The following is a 17,899-nucleotide window of genomic DNA, read 5'->3' on the forward strand; positions in this document are numbered from 1 at the left end:
GGGAAGGGCACGAGAGGAGCTGTGGCACAGTGGCAATGGGTACTGCTGCTGAGGCTGGAGGAGGATGAGGAGGAAGGGCTGCTACTGCATTGCCAGCCCCAGCTCTATCACCAAACACGAGCACGAGCTGTCACTGGTGTGGAATGCAGCAGATGGCCAAATTGTTAGATTCTCCCTTGCGAGAGCAAAATGATATACTGTTTTTTAGCATCCTTGCCTGGAGCTGAGTGCTAGCTTCAGATACTACGAAGATATACTGTACAAAGGCACTTTGTGCCAGAAATGTGCTCTAGTGATAATCAGGAGAAAACTGTGCTTCAAGTGACATTTAAAAAAATAATTATTATGGCCTGTTGCTGTTACTCACACATCCCCAAAGCCGATCTGGTAATAGAGCTTTCCAAAGTGTTTTTGCCTGACATGTCATCTGGAGATAATGGATTCATGCTGTTGCTGGATCTCACCTTGCAATCACCAGGTCTATGTAGGCACACCATTTTTTCCCCTCTTTTGGGGGGAAAGAAATTCTTTTCTCCTTTCAATGTTTCTCATGCCATTTTGGCTGGTTTTGTGCTGATTCTTGGCTCATCCATTTGCTGGAGAAAACAGGCCTGACTGTCACAGAGCTGGCTATGAAGGTGGTGGGATCATGATCCCACCTCTCCTTGCATGAAGCCTCAGCACCTGGAGCAGCTGAGTGCTCTGCGAAACCCAAGCCTGCCTGCAGATGCTGCAGAGCTCACCCACATTGTGCTAACTTCAGGTGCTTGAAACTTTATATTGAAGGTGCCGGGTTGTTAGCAGTGAGTCATTAGGGCAGGTGTGCTTTGCCAGCTCCAGCTCTGAGCTGATGATAAGTGGGAGGCTTTCAGAGAGAGCTTTGGTAATGACCCGAGCAGGAGAGAAAACTCAAAGTGACTTGAAAGTCTGCTTACTATTCCTTATCAATACATGCAAAACCCAGGGCAAGGATCAGTGTGGTCTGCAATCAAGTGAATGCTCTGCTTGTAGAAAAGGGCCGTTTTCTTGTTGATATCTTTTGCAGTTCACTGGATATGTTTTTTAAGGACTTCTGGCTGCTGAGTATATGGCGTGCTCTCTTCCTGTTAATCCTTTAAAATTGGTTGTGGTTTCTTATTGTTTTATGAAAGGGCTTTCATGGATTATCTGTAAGCTTTGTCTCCTAAGGTATTAGGATGTGTTAAATCTTCTTTAAAATCCACCTTTCCCTTACTATCCATCTTCAGAAGACTCCTCCCGTGCCACACCTGCTCATGCTGCAGCAGCCCGTCCTCCCTCTCCTCCTCATGCTTTCTTCCACCCGGTTTGCTCAGAAGTCTCCTGCTAAACACCCCACAGCTGTGATGCACCATCCCATCTCTCATATCCCAACCATGTCACATCTCCCTCAGCCTCCAGTGAAACTTCCCTGTCTTCCCCCCCAAGGCCCTCAGCAACTTTATCTTTGATCTCGCTCCTCCCGCTCCTTTTCCTGTCTGTTTTTCAGTCATCCCTCCTTCCTACTTATTTTGTCTTGCTCTTAGATAGTTCCATGTTGCTTTCGTTTTCGTGCTCCACTGACACCTGGGTCTCCATTTTCCTCTAGCCAAACATTCTCTCCCTCACTCTTTTGAATCTGACTTGAATCCCTGTCTTTGTCTCCCCGACTAGCAGTAACACCCTGCATGCACTCGCGCAGAGGTGCCTGAGCTGCCATCCCACGTGATGTTTCTGGGGTGCACGTTCTTCAGCCCAGGGATTTGTGGTTCTCCAGTGGTGCACGCCCCACAGACACAAATGGGTCTGTTGAAGAGCAGCAGCTGCTGGTAAGTGACCATGTGTTATTAATCCTGTTGCTTATGTGACACAACAAAAACTCTAAACTTTCTCCAGCCAGGTAACAAGAGGAATCTTTTCTACATTGATGTGAAGGCACACTTTGGCTAGGTAGAGACATTAAAACATGCGTTATTTATAGAGACTTAAAGTTCCTATAGCCACCAAAGCTGTTTGAGGAATATAAATAAGCAGCAGGCTATTGGAATAGGGTTTGGGCCTCACTTTCCTCTTCTGTCTTGCACTGTCATGTCACCCCTGGTTGCATTCAAGTTGCCTTTAGCATCTCTACATTCCTGCATATGATAAACAATAGGGAATAGCTCCCATACAGCAGAGGGAATATAGCAGCAAGTGTCTCACATCCATTTTTCAACTGTCATCGAATAGCTTTTATTCATGGCATAGCACAAGTGTCAGCCAACTGGCAAAGGCAGCCTATATTAAAAATGCTGGGGATTATTCGTGTCAACAGGCACAAGGGAGCTTTTCTCAGTCAGTGGATCTGCAGTAGCAGTGGTATGAAAATGCAGCAGGTCCTCCAGAGTAATCTCAAATCTGAATAACTTCATAAGGAAGCCAACAGCTGATGATCACTTCCAAGCACAATTAAAAAATATATATATTGAGCACAATTAGATCAGAGCTTGGATAGGTGAGAGGTTTAACTGTGTGGATAGACAGAAAGAAAAGCTTATACTGTAAGCATGTTATGTAGGAAGATGAAGGTGGTATTTTTATAACAATGCTCAAATTGAAGATGGACTGAAGGCTGTGAGCTGGTGGTGGCTTCTGAAGTTTGCTTCTGATTGCATAATTATCAGGTACATAGGATCTTGGCTGGTTTGATTACAGGCCTTGACTGCACTACTGGGAATGTGATCTCCATTGGCCATGTGATTTGTCTTTTATGGACAAGGTATAATTTAGAAATGGAAAATTCTTTCTCCTTTTAAAAGATTAAAAAAAAATGTTTCTCTGAAAATATCTGTTATTAAATTTATGAGAATATTACTAGAAAAAAAAAAAAGATGGACACAAGAAATAAAACTACTCACCCTAAAAACATCAGGTAAAGTTGGAAAATTATGGAGATTTTAGATGTCTCAGGCTAGCCCTTAAGGGCAATTCCAGCCATTGATTGATTATTCCAGGCCCACTGTATTTGCAGAAGTTCAGAAGTGCAGAAGTTTGCATATGGCCTGCTTCTTTTCCCCCTCCATTATTTTAGATTCATTTAATTCTCTGAACTTGGTGATGTTATGTGGGTATGAAATCGGGAGCAGTATAAGTGGAAAATAAAAAGTAAGGCCCATGCAAGTTACCATGAATGAGGTGACCTGATCTGATCTGACACAGATCTGTGTCCCACTTATGCTCTGGGAAATGCTGGATACTGTATTTCAGTAAAAACGTCATTTCTGTACAAATGTGTGATGCAGAAGAAACCCAACCAGCGAAACCTGGCGATGTATCCCATGGCATCTCCATGACAACATATAGATGCACATGCCACATACATCCTTATCGGGAGGCAAACTGCTTTTGCTTTCCCTGCTCTAGAGCTAAAAGGCAGGCCGAGGGGTAGCTGGCTGCAGTGAATGGTGCTGGGATTTAAACGTGGAAACCACAGCTCGCGATTTGTACAGGGTAAAGCGGAGGCAGACCAAGGAGCCCCGTCAGAGAGACGAGCCTTGTGCTCCTGTGGAGGCCGCTTGGTCAAACCAAGGCCTGGGTGCTGGCGGGTGTCCAGCGAGGCCAAGAAGCCACACGGAGGGACCTTTGCTGGGCTCTCAAAGTCTTCCTGCAGGGCTGTTGGTGCGACTCGCCGGCAGAGCTAGATAAGAACGGGTGGTAATTTGGGTTAATGAGTTATTCCGAGAGGTCGTTCCCTCTCTACACATGCAGAACAGAAGGGCTGAGCGATCCCACGGAGGGCCCAGTGGCAGCAGCCACCATCGCCACTCCTTGGGGGTGCGAGGGATGCCAGGGCCTGGTCCGGCAGGCAGAGCGGGCAGCACCCGCAGCCCTCGCACCATGAGGCTTCTCCTGAATGGATTCCGTGCCCTCGGAGGCAAAGGGTCGGGCTGACACCACAAACAGGAGCCCGCCCCTGGCTCAGCATGCTCATTTAATGGCTCCGTGAGCTGTGTTCAACCAAACCGAAAGGGCGTGGCGTCATGTGCCTGCTTCCCAGAGCAGCTGGGAGCAGGGCAGTGTGCAGGGAGCTATCGTGCTGGGTCCATCTCCTTTCGGTGCCCCCACGCACCCCGCAGGCCGGCCGGTGCCATGCTGCCTCCTGCCCTGCATTGCAGGCCCATGGGCACAGGATGGGTGTACCAGCCAGTGTTGCCGAACAGCAGTGCACTCAGTAAATGCCCTCTCCCTGCTGCCTTCCCAACCTGGCCCTTCCTCCGCCTCCCTGCCCACCGGTGTGGCTCGTATCCCCTCCTGGAAGCAGCGGCGGTGCTGTAATTTCACACCCAGCTGGCCATGCGCCGGCTCCTCCACGCGCCGTGCTCCCAGCGTGGCTCTGGCCCTGGCTGCCGCAGGCACCTTTAGCGCAGCTGGTGGGGCTGAATTAGTGTTTGCAGTGCTCAGGAAATGTTCCTGCTATAAACAGGGTGCCCGTAAAGCAAGGCTGGCCTTTCCATCATTGTTTCTGATTTCTGGGCCGGAACATGGGCAGTATTCTGCACTTCTAAGCAAAGCACCTTAAGCAAGTTTACCTCTGCTGCTCAGTTTTCCTTTCTGAGAAATGGAGGTAATGATATTTGTAGAGCACTTTCTCACCTTTTTTTTTTTTTTTTTTTTGAGATGTGTCACATAAAAGCAGGTTGTTAGCTTTTGTTGGGCTGTAAAAAGTTCTCAGCCTAACAATGGGGCACGGTGTGTTATCAGCAATAATAAAAAGTTACACTGATCTTTAGCATTTAGGGCTAGACCTTTGTTCTGCTTGGTTACTTATAATCTTTACAGTGGTGTGGCTTAGGCTTTTACTTTTACTTTTTTTTTTTTTTTTTCCACGCTCTGTATGTGTATGTATAGTGTACATATGGTTGACTTTTGCTTGTATTAGGGTCAAAGGTCACTTGTTTTAGCCTACCATACAAATGTCATTTGGCGTCCTTGGAGTGATCAGCCTGTAATCTGTGATTCAGCACATTTCCTCTGAAATAGAAGGAAAATTAGCTTGCCAACAGACATGAAACTGAATAAGAAACCACTGAACCAAAAAGGACAAAAAGAAGGATTATGATCCCTAAGAAATGATCTGCCTGTGCTTCAGCATGTACTCTATGAACATTTTATGCTGACTGACAGTGCTTGTCCATATTTTGTAGATAACTTTTCATTTTTTTAACCATAAAAAATGATTATTTCCCTCTACACAGCCTCTAAAGAAGAAAATAAATTCCATGTTAGTCCATGGGGCAATGAAAAGCTTTGTGCCTCCCAGCTTGGACAGCACAGTACAAGGATGGCAGTGTTCAGGCATGGACAAGTTCAGGGCAGGTGGCATCTGGGCACAATGTGGCCCAGGGCTGAGGAGCCTTAGGTAGGTTCCTGTTTAACAGCTTTTCCAATCTTATGTCTAGTTATGCACACCAGGAAGCCGTAGACAGAGAAAAAGCCATCACAGATGACATTAGTTCATAGCAGAGATAACAGCATAAGCAGCAAAGTCAATCCCTAGATAGGTCCTCATGGCCTAACAGTCTGAAAAGCAGCATCTGGATACGACAGCAGGGTGTACAAGCTGTGGGGGAGCCCCTGGTGCTGGGTGAACCCATACCCCAGCCCCAGCTTTCAGGCAACCACCTCGGGAAGCAGCAGTAGTGGTGGAGCAGCAATTGAAATGGTGATGACTGAGTTCGAGGGGGTTCAGAAAGTATTCAGCGTATCCTGTGGGCTGGGGCTGGTGTTCCTGATGGATGCCGACCTTTGATGAGAAGAGAATAATTAACCTTTCTTTTGTTTACAGATAACTGAAACAATTAGCACTACACAGGCTCCCCCAAGGCCCTTCAGGAATCTGAATCAAGCAGCAGGATTGTTTGGCTAGCAGCTAGGGTACCAATTAAGGTAGAGATCAACCTGAATGTGGCAATTTTCTTGTGGTGGTATAGAAGAGGGACAGAAACAGGACAGGTAGCCAGGAAGGCTCAGACCTAGCTGGAGGAGCCCCCAGCAGTGTGACCCCAAACAAAAGCTGAGAGAGGGATTTTTGGGTACAGCGCTTTCAAGCAAAAGACTTCAAAAGGCAAGCAAAACTCCCAATTCTTTTTTGACCTTTGTTTTAAACGTTCAAGGAAAAAGGGCTCTGTGCATTCTTTGTTAATCAAGAACATTGATTTAAAGAATTACCTGGCTCCATCACCATTCTCACATGAATGGGACCAGCCCCAAATAACTCCAGCCCCAAACTGATCTGGGCAGTGTAACTGATACGGGTGGAAAAGAATAATATTCTACGTATTTCTGAGGAAAAAGTTCTTACTTTATAGACTTCTGTAATAAATATATGCAGGAGTTCAAAGCAGCAAAGAATTGGATAGGTTATTATTCTCCAATCAATTTAATTTTTAAGTCTTAAAGAATGCTAATTTTAAATGAGATATTCTTCTGATAAATTCTACAATTGAGGGGATGTAAATGCACATTTGTAATGAATGCTATTTTTTCATATTTGATTGCAGTAATCCAAATGATCCTATTTAATATCAAGGACAGAGCTGGTATCTATTTTTTGATAACTGCTTTGCATAGCATACTCCGTACAGTTAAAATTTCTGGAGAACTGTCTTAGAGGACAGGACTCTGGTAGTACAGTCCTGGTGGTGGCTGAACAGGCACCTCCTGCAGACAGGGCCACAGGGTGGAAAGTCTCAACATTCGAGTTCTTTGCCAGCAAAGTATTTTGCTCTAATAATCCTTTGCTGCATTGTTCTAATATCAAGCATCACCTGTTCAATTTTCAAAGACTGAGATGTGCTTATTTTACCTGTCTCTCTTTTTTGTTTTCATCCTGTTGTCAGAGCTGGAAGGTCTTGCTCTAGTTGCCAGTCTTCCTGTCCAGTTGTCCCTTCTCCAGCCTGAAAACAATCTTCTTCAGCCTTTCAAGGTATATTTGACTGGCTTTCCATCCTCAAGGTGATGCATTTAAAAAATGCAGTCTTTGGAAAGTGAAAAGCTTTGTTTCTCAGGACTGTGCCTGTGAAATTCCTGGTAAAATAGTATTAGAAGGTTTTGGACTAATGCAACTCTGTGTGATAAAAATCCTTTTAACAAGTTAGCTTTCTATGGTTATTATATGCACTGTAGGTCAATGAGAACGTACAAGAAACATTATTTATATGCATAATATGAATAGTCATCATTATCAACATTGCAGAATAGGGAAGAAGATAAAAAGCAGATACTGTAGACATGGTGGTAATGGGCTGTTCATAACAGGAATATTTTTATTTAATTCTTTGTGGTGATATGCTACTATTTAAGTTTAGCAGAGTTCCATGTCATATATGGTTTTCTTAAGATTTATAAAAAGATCAAGAACCAGACTTGCAGAAAAGCAGCCAAGCTCAGTGTAGTGCAGATGAGAAACAACATGGTCCTCAGTGACGTTTTCAGGCATCATGAGCTAAAATTCACAGCCAGCCAGAAGTCACTTGGAATTACAGGGCATCTGTATACTTGCTATCTTCATCCACTGCAACGCTTTATTATTAAGCATTATTATTCAGGTACTATGCTGTCTGCAGTTCATAGATACTGAAAGAATTTTAAGGCAGGCATAGTCAAATTTTCAGAGAATAAGAGACTGGGAGCCCAAAATTTCAACTCCTACAGAGACTTGCTTCATGGCTTTGGACAAAATATCCACTCTCCTTTCACTGTCTCTGTAAAAGAGGGCTAATATTTGTGTCTCATGGGATGTTGTGAGATTAATAGTTTTTGGATGCATAAATTGCGTTGAAGATGGAGAGATCCGAGTCTTATTTCACAATAGCCTTGCAATTGCAGCACAAGCAGAGCAGACCCAGCCTCCCCTCAGCTAGGGACAAACAGCTTGGAACTCGGCAAGTACTCTATCCAGCTAGAACAAATACAATTTTGCAGTCCATTGATTTCCATTTACAATGCCAAGTTTTATTTGATTTATTTTTTGAATATCTGTGTGCAACAACACCAACTTCCTCTTTTTATTTTTCCCTCTTTAAATGAAGTGCCACTGGCATGTGATCCTCATTAGCCTAGCAGTATTTTGGTTAAGGTAAAGGATCAGTTGACAAACAAAATGGGATCATTTAAGACAGTTTTGATAATGCAGTCTAAAATTCACTTCTCTTCATTTAACTCTAAGACATATGAGAAGGAATGGAGGATTTCTGAGCATATCGGGTGACTACATACCTGCATGGACTATGTAAAGGTGCCTTGTGTATGCAGATAGGTCCAGATTAAACAACTGTACCCTAGGTGTTATTTAATGACTTAACGAATAGTGATAGCAAATACATGAATGTCATTTGGGACAAACTCTACCCTCCAGTGTGACTGCCTGCATTTCCCTAGCGCTGCACAGTGACCACAGGAGCATTGTGCAGCATCAAGCTGGACTCCTCCTGGTGTTGGCATGCATGGCGTGGATCCTGGCATGGGAGCCTCTCCTGGAAGCCTGGTTTGGGGCCATCCCACCACTTGCACAAGCAGCCTTCAGATTCCCCCTGCCAGCCTCCCTTCACCCAACAAGTGGGTCTCTGTCCCTGACAGCAAAGCTCAGCACCCGCCGCTGAGCAGACGCGCTTGATACTACTGAATGAGGACAGGTATGGGTGTTGTTATCTCACCTACAGGAACTGGGTTATTGCTGCCACCACGGGGACTAGGAGCAGTGGGGAGGGAGGAGGAAGAGGGAGAGAGCAGCTACTGTTGATACAAGCCATGCACTGATATCCTCCAAACTCTTGGACGCAAAGTAGTTGCTGATAATATAAAGTACGCACAATACCTAGGGGGTGCAAAGATAATCTGACCTGTCAGTGGTGAACTATGGTGAAACTTGCATTGTCATGGCTCACGCCGGTCAGCGCATATGGGTGGATGGGAGGTTGGGCTGTCAGCTTCTGTGAGCCCCCCGCTCCTCGGTGAAAGGGAGCTGGCCACTTTCCCACCAACGGCCCCAGCTCTTTCGGTTACAGTCAGTCAAGTCCAATGACATCAAATATTAATCTGGCACACAACTTGGGCTGTCCGAGTGCATTTTGTAACCAACAGCGTATCCAATCCTTGGGACCTGATGACAATCACTCCTTTGTTGTCACATTGTTCAGTCACTCTAACCCAGATTCTCAGTCAATTCAGAGGAAAGAATGGTGCTTCAGAGGACTGATTATGGCAAAAGTGCTTCAAAAAATGAACAGAGGGAAGGCAGGGCTGCGACTCATCACAAAAGATCCTACCATAAAACCTAGAGAATGAACAAGAAGCCTTAGTTGATCTCACAGCGAGAGGCTCTTGTTATTTTGCACACAGCTTCTCTGCAGGGCAGCCTTTAGAGCATCCTGAATCTGGTGTTTGGGCTCACAGTTCGCTCAGAGTTCTCTGTACAAGATTAGAGCCAGTGAGAGAAAATGATGAACTGCCCCTAAATTATTCAAAGAAAGCAAAGAAATAAAATATAGGCGAAAAAAGAATTCTTCCTAATAATTTGAGCCAAAAGCCAAAGCATATTAGCATATGAGGACTGGAAGATTCAGAGAAATAGCTTGAAGGAAATTGCATGTCTATAGTCTGGGAGGAAAATGTGTGAAATCACTTAATTTAGTAATATACCTGGCATCCTTAACGAAAGGGGAAGTCTCTACACTGTATTGGCACCGCCACTGACTTTATCGTGTGTGGAACAGGTGGCTCAAGGAACAGGTAAGAAATAAAAAGAGTTTTTTAGGTGTTCAGAGGGGTTCTGTCATGGAGGTTTTTTCACAAGGTGTTTCTGAGTGGGGTGGAGTGGGAGAAAGGGTCAGCAGCCTAGCGTGATGGCTTGTGGAGTCCCTGTTAAATGATGCTGAGAGGCAGGAGCTACCTCGGCTATGGAAAACAGCCTACTTGGGGGTGATTTCTCTAAGAGACCAGCATGAATGCTTTTGGGTGGCTCCCCGTTCCTGGGTAGCTGGTAAGAGCCTTTGATATTCCCAATGTTGGGGACAGGCCTTGGAGTCCGAGCTGTTTATTTTTAAGAACAAACATTTGGCAAATAAAGAAAAAATAGACCCGGACATGTGGGTAAGTGTGTGTGATGACACACGGAAAGCTACTTCTGTGGCACTGGAGTGCAAAATCCAAACGCGCTGCATTTGGAAAGTAATTACTGCCTGGAAGGCTTGGTAATCTTGTGTCTGCTCCCGCCAGTGTTCAGACATGCACACACACGGGCCATCTTAGCAGCTGATCCCCTTGGGGAGGACAAGGAGAAAAAACAGGCACAGGGACGGGCAGGCCACCTCTGAATCCTCGGTATTTTGATCCCAGAGGTTTGCGGTGTAGTAGTCTATGCAGCAGTTATTCTGCAAATGGCGAGCTCTGGTCTAGTGCTGTCAGTCTCACGCCCACGGCTTACGAACACCTACATTCCCTTTAAAAATAAAATCGTAACAGCTCTGAATACAAATGTGCGAAAGCTTTACTATTTAAAGGGATCTTCTGTAAAAACTATGTCAAACGTAGCTCTTTCTAGAATGGCACCCAAGATGACTCTTTCTGCAGATGCTGATTTCTGCGGATGGACTACTCTTTAGGCAAAAAGCAGCTCCGAAAAACAGGAAAGGACTGGAAACTGCGCAAGTTTCCAGCTGGAAACCTCAGCAGTTGTCTTGGATGATTGCAGCCTGATGCCTTGAGAGGCCTCTGTGGGCAGCTGAGGCGCGGGGATGGGGATGGCGCGGGCCTACAGCACAGGCAATACGCTGGGTCTGCTGTGCCCCCTCAGAGGCTCAGATGTGCCCTTGACATTTCCTCTCGTGGGTGTGTATTGGCCAGTTTTGGTTGGTATGTGCATGGCTCTCGGCCTCCTGAAGACGTTCGATGCCTTCCACTAAGGAATAATTGTGTTTCATTGGCATGGGCTGCCCAGAGAGGCTGGGGAGGCTCCACTTGGGAAGCCTCCTGGGCAACCTGCTCTGGGTGGCCCTGCTTGAGCACGGGTTGGACCCGTTAACCTCCAGAGGTCCCTTCCCACCTCAGCCATCCTGCGATTCCGTATTAAAGGGGGAAAGCAGGACGTTGGAACAGGAGTGAATGCCTCAACACCTGATATCCCCTTTGCCAGGTAAGCTGATAGTACAAATGCGATATTCACCCTGTCGTAAGGCATTAAATATTTCTGCTCTGACTTGCGCCTGTTCCCAGCTATTGTCAGCACAACCATTAGCTGCTTGCATCAAGACATTAAGCCAAATCCTGGCTCCAGTGAGGTCAGTCATAAAACTCAAATTGATTTCAGTGGCACTAGAAATTAGTCTCCCAGACAGTGGTCAGGAGGGAGGCGTTGGAGGGCAGTTTGCTGTCACCTAATGGGATGAGTTTAAGTTAAAGTCACTCATTTGGGGTGGTACACTGAACTTCTGTGTGCGAGTGTGCGCACAGCACAGAGGCATGGCAGTTACGCCACTAAGAGACCCGGTGTTGATAGCTACTAAAAGCGATTTCCAAACTTTCTCATAAATACAGATGACTGTTTCAGGACTGAGGGATGTGGACATCCTGGCTTCCGGCTGTATATGGCTGGTGGTGCCTCATGTATCTCATACCGTTTAGTGCTGATACACTGTTTGTTTAATTACTCAACCAGAAAGAAGTATTAAATGGTGTTTCATAATTCCTTATTGCAATACATGCCTTCCAGTAATTACCTCACGCATTCTCTGATAGTGTAAGAAAAGCCCTCCCCTCCTTATCTCCTGCATGTACGACTACACACCTCTTTAGAACTGGATTTTGTTCTTTATCCTTTTTTTTTCCTTCCAGTTGCATTTAGCCTGATCTCAGGAAGAATGTGCAAATCTCTGTGAATGCCCTTTGATGCGCATTTACATTTCCCCCTCGCTTTTACAAAAAAAAGCACACGGACTACATTGTTTTGATTTCCTATTTGCTTTTCATTTCTCTGTAATATCCAGTTGTGACCACTTTTTTAATATATTATTTTCAGACTCCTTCCATCCTGCACACATATGAGATGAGATGTACTTTCTTCCATCCTGGACCTAAATTTTAAATTAATCATTAACCTGAACTTTTTCCTCTGAGGTTGCACAGGAAAATCTACAGTTCAGTCATGTCTGCTCTCCTGTGGTAAGACAAGGCTTAGATTTGTTATAATCACTAGCAGTAAATACTGTATCCATTTTTAGAGAATTATCCAATCTGCTCGTATTTCCTGATCTTTCTTCTCATTCCTTTGTTATGATATGCATTCTGCCTCTTAATTGTTTCCATGTGAAATGGCCTCAGTCCGAGCAGTTGCAACGAATAGCGTCCACTTCAAAATGTCAGCTTTTTGGTTTCAGCAGATAACCACGGTCTGGTTCCTCTCTGCATGCAGTAGTGCTCTTTAAGGACACGTAACGTCTTCTGCAGTCTTGTTAAGTGAAAAACAGTAAAGAACAAACATCACAGACAAAAGGCAGCTTAGTAAATGTCATTTCTACCCATTGCCAGTAATCTTGATCCCATTTTTGATTTGTGCACAGCTGTAACATTTTCCTTGCCTTTCAGTATAGCTAAATAGTATTAGGAACTAACTTGGCATCCCTCACATGGATTGTGTTAAAATGTCCTTTGTTAGATAAGCGGGGTGTCCCTTTTATGTTTGCAGTGTTGAGGCTGCTTTGCTGAAAGCCCCTTCATCGCTGTGGAAAGCTCTGCTGGTTTTGCTGCATTTCCCCTGCTCGGTACAGGGCTGGATGCACTGAACTGCGAGGTGTGAAGGAGCATCCTGGAAGAGAAGGAAGCTAAATATATTCTGCTACAAGATTTCTTCCATTCCTCTCGCCACCCCCAGATCCCAGAGACTACAATGGCTTATGCAGGGCTTTACATATGCAGCAAATGGTGGGGGAGGAAAATTCCCACAGATGAAGAGCTGTAGCCCAGTACCACCACCTCCACCTACAGCACACAGCCTGCAGTGGTGCTGGGGTGGGGTTTGAGGGAAAGCACTCCAATCCTTGCTTCCAAAGAGAGGTCCTACGCAACTGTATTTAGGAAAGGATGCCTGGCTACAGGGAGACCCTTCCCTATGGCTTTGACATAGCCACCTGGACGAGGTGGGGAGGAGGGGATTTCCTCTTCGACCCCCGTCTTTAGTGCTTCCTTTTCCTTAGCTCTAAGGGACTTGCCAGCCTGTGGGGGTTATTTTCTTTCCAACCATTCTCTGGCCACCTACCTATAAGCAGTCTGTAAGCTATCCATATGCTTACAGGAGCTGAGTGCTGTGTGTGTTCCCTGGGAGGCCAGGAGCCTGACAACTGCTCTCCATCTCTTATGAGAGTATTGCCTTATTAGTGTTTAAGGAGCACAACTCCATGTCAGCGCAAAAGAGCAAACAAGAGTTTCCTCTCATTTGCCCCTGACTTTATGCTTACATAATTCCACTAATTTCATTTGCATGAGAACAGAAACAGATCCATAGTCTCTTGGTGGAGGTGATTTTGCAGAGCTGTGATCCAAGCCAGAAGGCCGAGCAGGAGTCCACTTGCCATGCACAAACCTCCACGCCAGAAGTGGTGTGTGCGGAATGGCTCCTATCTGCCCACCCGAGGCTTTTAAGGACATTTATGGGCCTTGTATGCAGCGGGGTGGAGGCAGAGGAGAGTGACCAAGCTGCCCTCCCTCCTCTCCAAGTGGAAGCGGCCTCGCAGGCTTTTTTATCTCCAGGTACACAAAAGGAAATTAAACAATTAGAACGGATAGCTCAGAGCAGTATACTCCGAGGGGAAGAAATTACTATTGGTTTGACAGGTCTGTAAGTGAACTACTTATTTATGTAGCTCAATAGATTTAATATTAATCACAGATGAAAGACGCAAGTTAAACACGCTTTGCAAACATGCGCGTTGACTCCTTATTTACCCGCGAGTGGCTCAGGCTAGCCTTGCTGCCAGTACTGCCACAGACAGGCAAGGCCAGGATAGCGCAAGTGAGAAATGAATGACAGCAAAAGAAATGCTCTTAAAAGTTTCAAATGTTGGAATTGCTCTAAAAGATAACACAAAAGAGGGATATAAAAACCACGGTTGGATGTCAATGTTTGCAAGCAATCGTACATCTGAGCTTCAGCAGCTTTGTGCTAGTCTGGGGCATCAGACAAGCGAAACACGGTGACCTCCCAACCCTCTGAGTTTCCTATTCCTGTCCAAAGCTGGCATGGGTAAAAGCAATCGGCGCCTTCTCATTACTCACCTAACACTTTGCCTTGATACCACTGAAAAAGTCTCTAGAATGTATAGGGGGAGTCAACTGAATTTTTTTTTAAGCATCATGCACACAATGTACATCAGGTGGAAAAATGCTCTTGGAATCTGCTATCCCATGGCTGAAACAGCTGAGGAGAAGAAAGCTCCTGTTAAAGGAAACCAAAAGAAAAGAGCTCTGGAGCAAATTTTAGGCATAGTAAACTCTCTCTGAAAAGTGTCTGTGCAGTCATCTTCTTAAAGAACCTTGAAAATTGTATGTTTTTCATGCTTTATATCTTTAAAATATCCCACTCTTTTTTTTTTTTTTTTTTCCAGGCCTAGTCAATGTTGCCATCTAGGCAGCCAGAGGGTCTTTTCTAAGCAATGTGAAGAAAATGCGCTTGTAAAACTGTGCAAATACCTATTAAAAAAAAAAAAGATAAAACTGCTGTGGTTACGAATGCTGCATTTTGAGCCAGAACTAAATGCTTATTTACATGAGAGAGCATGGTAGTTCTGGTCTACTGATAAATAATGTGCATTAAAGCCTACACAGCTTACAGTCCACTGAATAAAAAGTGGATTTCATTTGAAAAAGAGATCAGTGGTGTAGTGAACTACTACTGGTTTTACGCAAAATAACTCGTTTGAGGCTTACTGAAAAAGTAGCTATTTTGGTAGTAATTTCTTTCTTTTGATTTTAAAACTCATTTAGGACTTCTCCTGAAGAACACAGTGAACTAATACTCAAAGAAGAGTGCGGGTGAGCGCTCACGGCACCCTACAGCAAAGCGGCAGCCCAGATGCAGATGGCCAGACCCTTCCCTTGCTCTTTGTGCTGTTCAGCTGGCAGACAGAGGCTCCAGCAGGGTTTTTTGGTGGCCCTTTTTGTCTCCAGCAGGGCATTTTGGTGGCCCTTTGGCTCCAAGGATGCCCACGGAGGCCAGCAAAGGCATCAGGGTGAGCGGTCAGAGGAACGGGGACACAGCCGGCGCAGGATGGGGTTGTGATACTTGACTGCTTGAGCAGCTAGCACTAATTTGAGCGGCCCAAAGGTCACAACTATTTATGCAGATAAAAGGTCAGTGGCAAGCTGGCATGTGGCTACGGGCTATCTTGGTACGCGCTGCGCCCTGGGTGCTGATGTCTGCTTCTGGTTCACAGTTTGTCTTTACGCGCAGACTTTCAGGCCAAGCTCTGGCTGAAATAAAACGTGTCGGGGAAAGAAGTCTCCGCGTGAGTTGATGCCGCTAGGAACCAGCTGCAGTTTTTGTGGCTCGGGTTCGTCTGTAGCTAAATCAAACCTTTGAATCATTATTTATAAAAGACAGCCAAATTCTGAACTGTTTGCTCAGTGTTTAGTCAGCTCTCGCACGGATAAACTCCTGTGAAAGCATGCCTGATGGCAGATAGGGGAAAAACTGAATAAGATGCTAGGGATGCGACCCAGTGAAAGGCAGCCTGCGGCAGGCCTGGGGTCTCTGGCAGCGGTGGGCTTCTGCCAACACCAGTGTCTGGGCAGAAACCGCGTTGAAACTGCACGACCTTACAACACGAGGCTAGGAGACATGGTTTGAATTGCCAGAGCAGGTTCAGGTTAGGTGAAACACCACCTATGTGGATGAAAAAGGGAAGTAGATATACCGTGTTTAGTCTAGTCAAGTTCTATACTATATTTGAAACTTTTACAGTCAGTAAGTACTAGTGCCACATTCTTTGCTGTCATTAGAAAACAAAAACATTTCCAACCTTTGGTTCCAGCAGTTGCCTGCCCGCCTGCACCAATTTTAAACAAAATCCCTTAATGTTCTGTTGTAAATCAGTCCTGTACAGCCTGGTCTCCAATACAACGTGTGCAAAACATTTTGTGACATTTCATTCCCTAAACAAAAGGTAATGGGAAAGCATCATTATATTGATTTGTTTTTCATCACAAACATATTTGGCAGCATGCCCTAATTAAGGTTGTAGCAATAATTTTATTATAAGCACTGCTTTGACTCCCCCGGTAATTTTTTAATAGGAGTTAGCTATTATTCTGGTTTTGTTTGCTAGTAAAAAATAAAATAAAAAAGTATGTTGGAATGAAAAACTCCCATGTAGAAAGCAACCCAAGCTGGCTATCTTCAGACCTGGAAAAGCATGTCTTTCTCTGGCCATCTCTTCCCATCAGAATGGACAATTTCCAAGTTCTTTCTTGACTGCCCCACACCCAGGGAAGTTTAAGCAATGGCTTGAGCACCACTTGCTAGGATGCATTTTTGTCAAGCTTGTTATTTTCATTACATCCCTTCTTCACTCCATGTTGTGTGGGGTCAGCTGTAGGCAAACTGAAACAGACCTGTAACAGTGGTGTAGTCTGATTGCTGAAAATGCATTTTTTGTATGTGTTTTCCCACTGCAAATGACAAAATTCCAACCACTGCGTCTTTGCAAGTACTTTGTCAGTTATGTTCATCAAACCAAAGAATCTCCCCGGGAGATGAAAGTTCAGCTTGGTGTCCATAGACACCCTGCATGCAACGTAAGTGGCTTACAACTGGCACAGTGCAGCAGTACACTTGGTGGCTGTGCAGGGCTTCCCACAGATGAAGTCCTCTGGCCCACCAGTGGGAGTGCAGGTGACTCCTGAAGACTTTCTCTCTCGCTCAGATCTCTTCAAAGGAAAGAAAAATAAGCCTTTGTAGAAACTGGAGAAATTGGAATGCATTCTGCCACTTCCTGGATTTTATGCTACGTCTTGTGTTATTATTTTCAGTCCCTGAAAAACAGAACTGTCCTGTAGGTAATGACTGGGATTTCTAATTAGCACATTTCTGTTACCTTGGAGCAAATACATTTTCTGTGCTTCTCCTCGTATTACGGTATTTTAGAAAATGAAACAGAAAAAGCAAGATCTATCTCATAATGAGTGCTGAGGGCCATCAGTTCCTGTATTTCAAGAACATGGTCTAGAAAGGGGATTGTCTACTGCCTCTGCCCAGACTACCTTCCCACATTCTGCATCTCCAAGGAGAGACTGCGTTCCAGAAGTTTTCCTCATGGGAGTCCAGAACATACTGTAGGCTTATGGGCAGTGTTCCACCAGAAATCCTCATAAAATGGAAGCAGCTGTTTATCTGTTTCAAAGAGAGAGAAAGAGAGAGACTGTGAGTCCCACCAGCTTTCTACCCTTACTTCTAGCCTAAAGCCTATGACTAGATCTCACGTCGTCCTCCAGCATCCTTCAGTTTTGTGTGAGTGCACCTACGTACATTTTTGGACTCTCCTGTCTTGTTTCCTTTCGGTGCTTGGTTACAGTCCAGTTAAAGACTCGGCTGTAGGTCACCTAAATCAGCTTTACAATGACATCCAGCCTCGAGTTGGGAGCCATGTATTTCCAACAGTACAGCTCTGTATCCACTAACTGCAAAACTGAATGGCTTCTCAAGGGGCTCTGATGGTTCATGTTAAGCACCACACTGCTAGAGCTGCCTTGCTATCTATATCCGAGTCGCTTAAACGCTAATTCGGATATGTCTGCATTGCCTTCAGCATTGACACTGCTATACAACATAATATTCTGAATGCATTTGACACATTCCCTTCTATTTGGGACTCAGAGC

At 45.0% G+C, this 17,899-nt stretch overlaps 2 long non-coding RNA genes across 2 annotated transcripts in view; one reads left to right on the forward strand and one right to left on the reverse strand.

Annotated features, from left to right (window-relative positions):
* Positions 1–872, reverse strand: part of LOC310897937 — a 48,691-nt gene extending 47,819 nt beyond the window's left edge. Inside the window, exon 1 of the long non-coding RNA XR_014582810.1 lies at positions 465–872. This is a non-coding gene — a long non-coding RNA (uncharacterized lncRNA). The remainder of the gene's footprint in view (positions 1–464) is intronic.
* Positions 873–902: 30 nt separating this feature from the next.
* On the forward strand, positions 903–13,259 carry LOC310897933. The gene is made up of 2 exons (XR_014582807.1): positions 903–1,826; positions 5,822–13,259. It is a non-coding gene; the product is annotated as an uncharacterized lncRNA (long non-coding RNA).
* The last annotated feature ends 4,640 nt before the right edge of the window (positions 13,260–17,899 follow it).

The sequence above is a fragment of the Anser anser genome (genome assembly GCF_964211835.1).
Source record: "Anser anser genome assembly, chromosome: 3".
NCBI lineage: Eukaryota > Metazoa > Chordata > Aves > Anseriformes > Anatidae > Anser > Anser anser.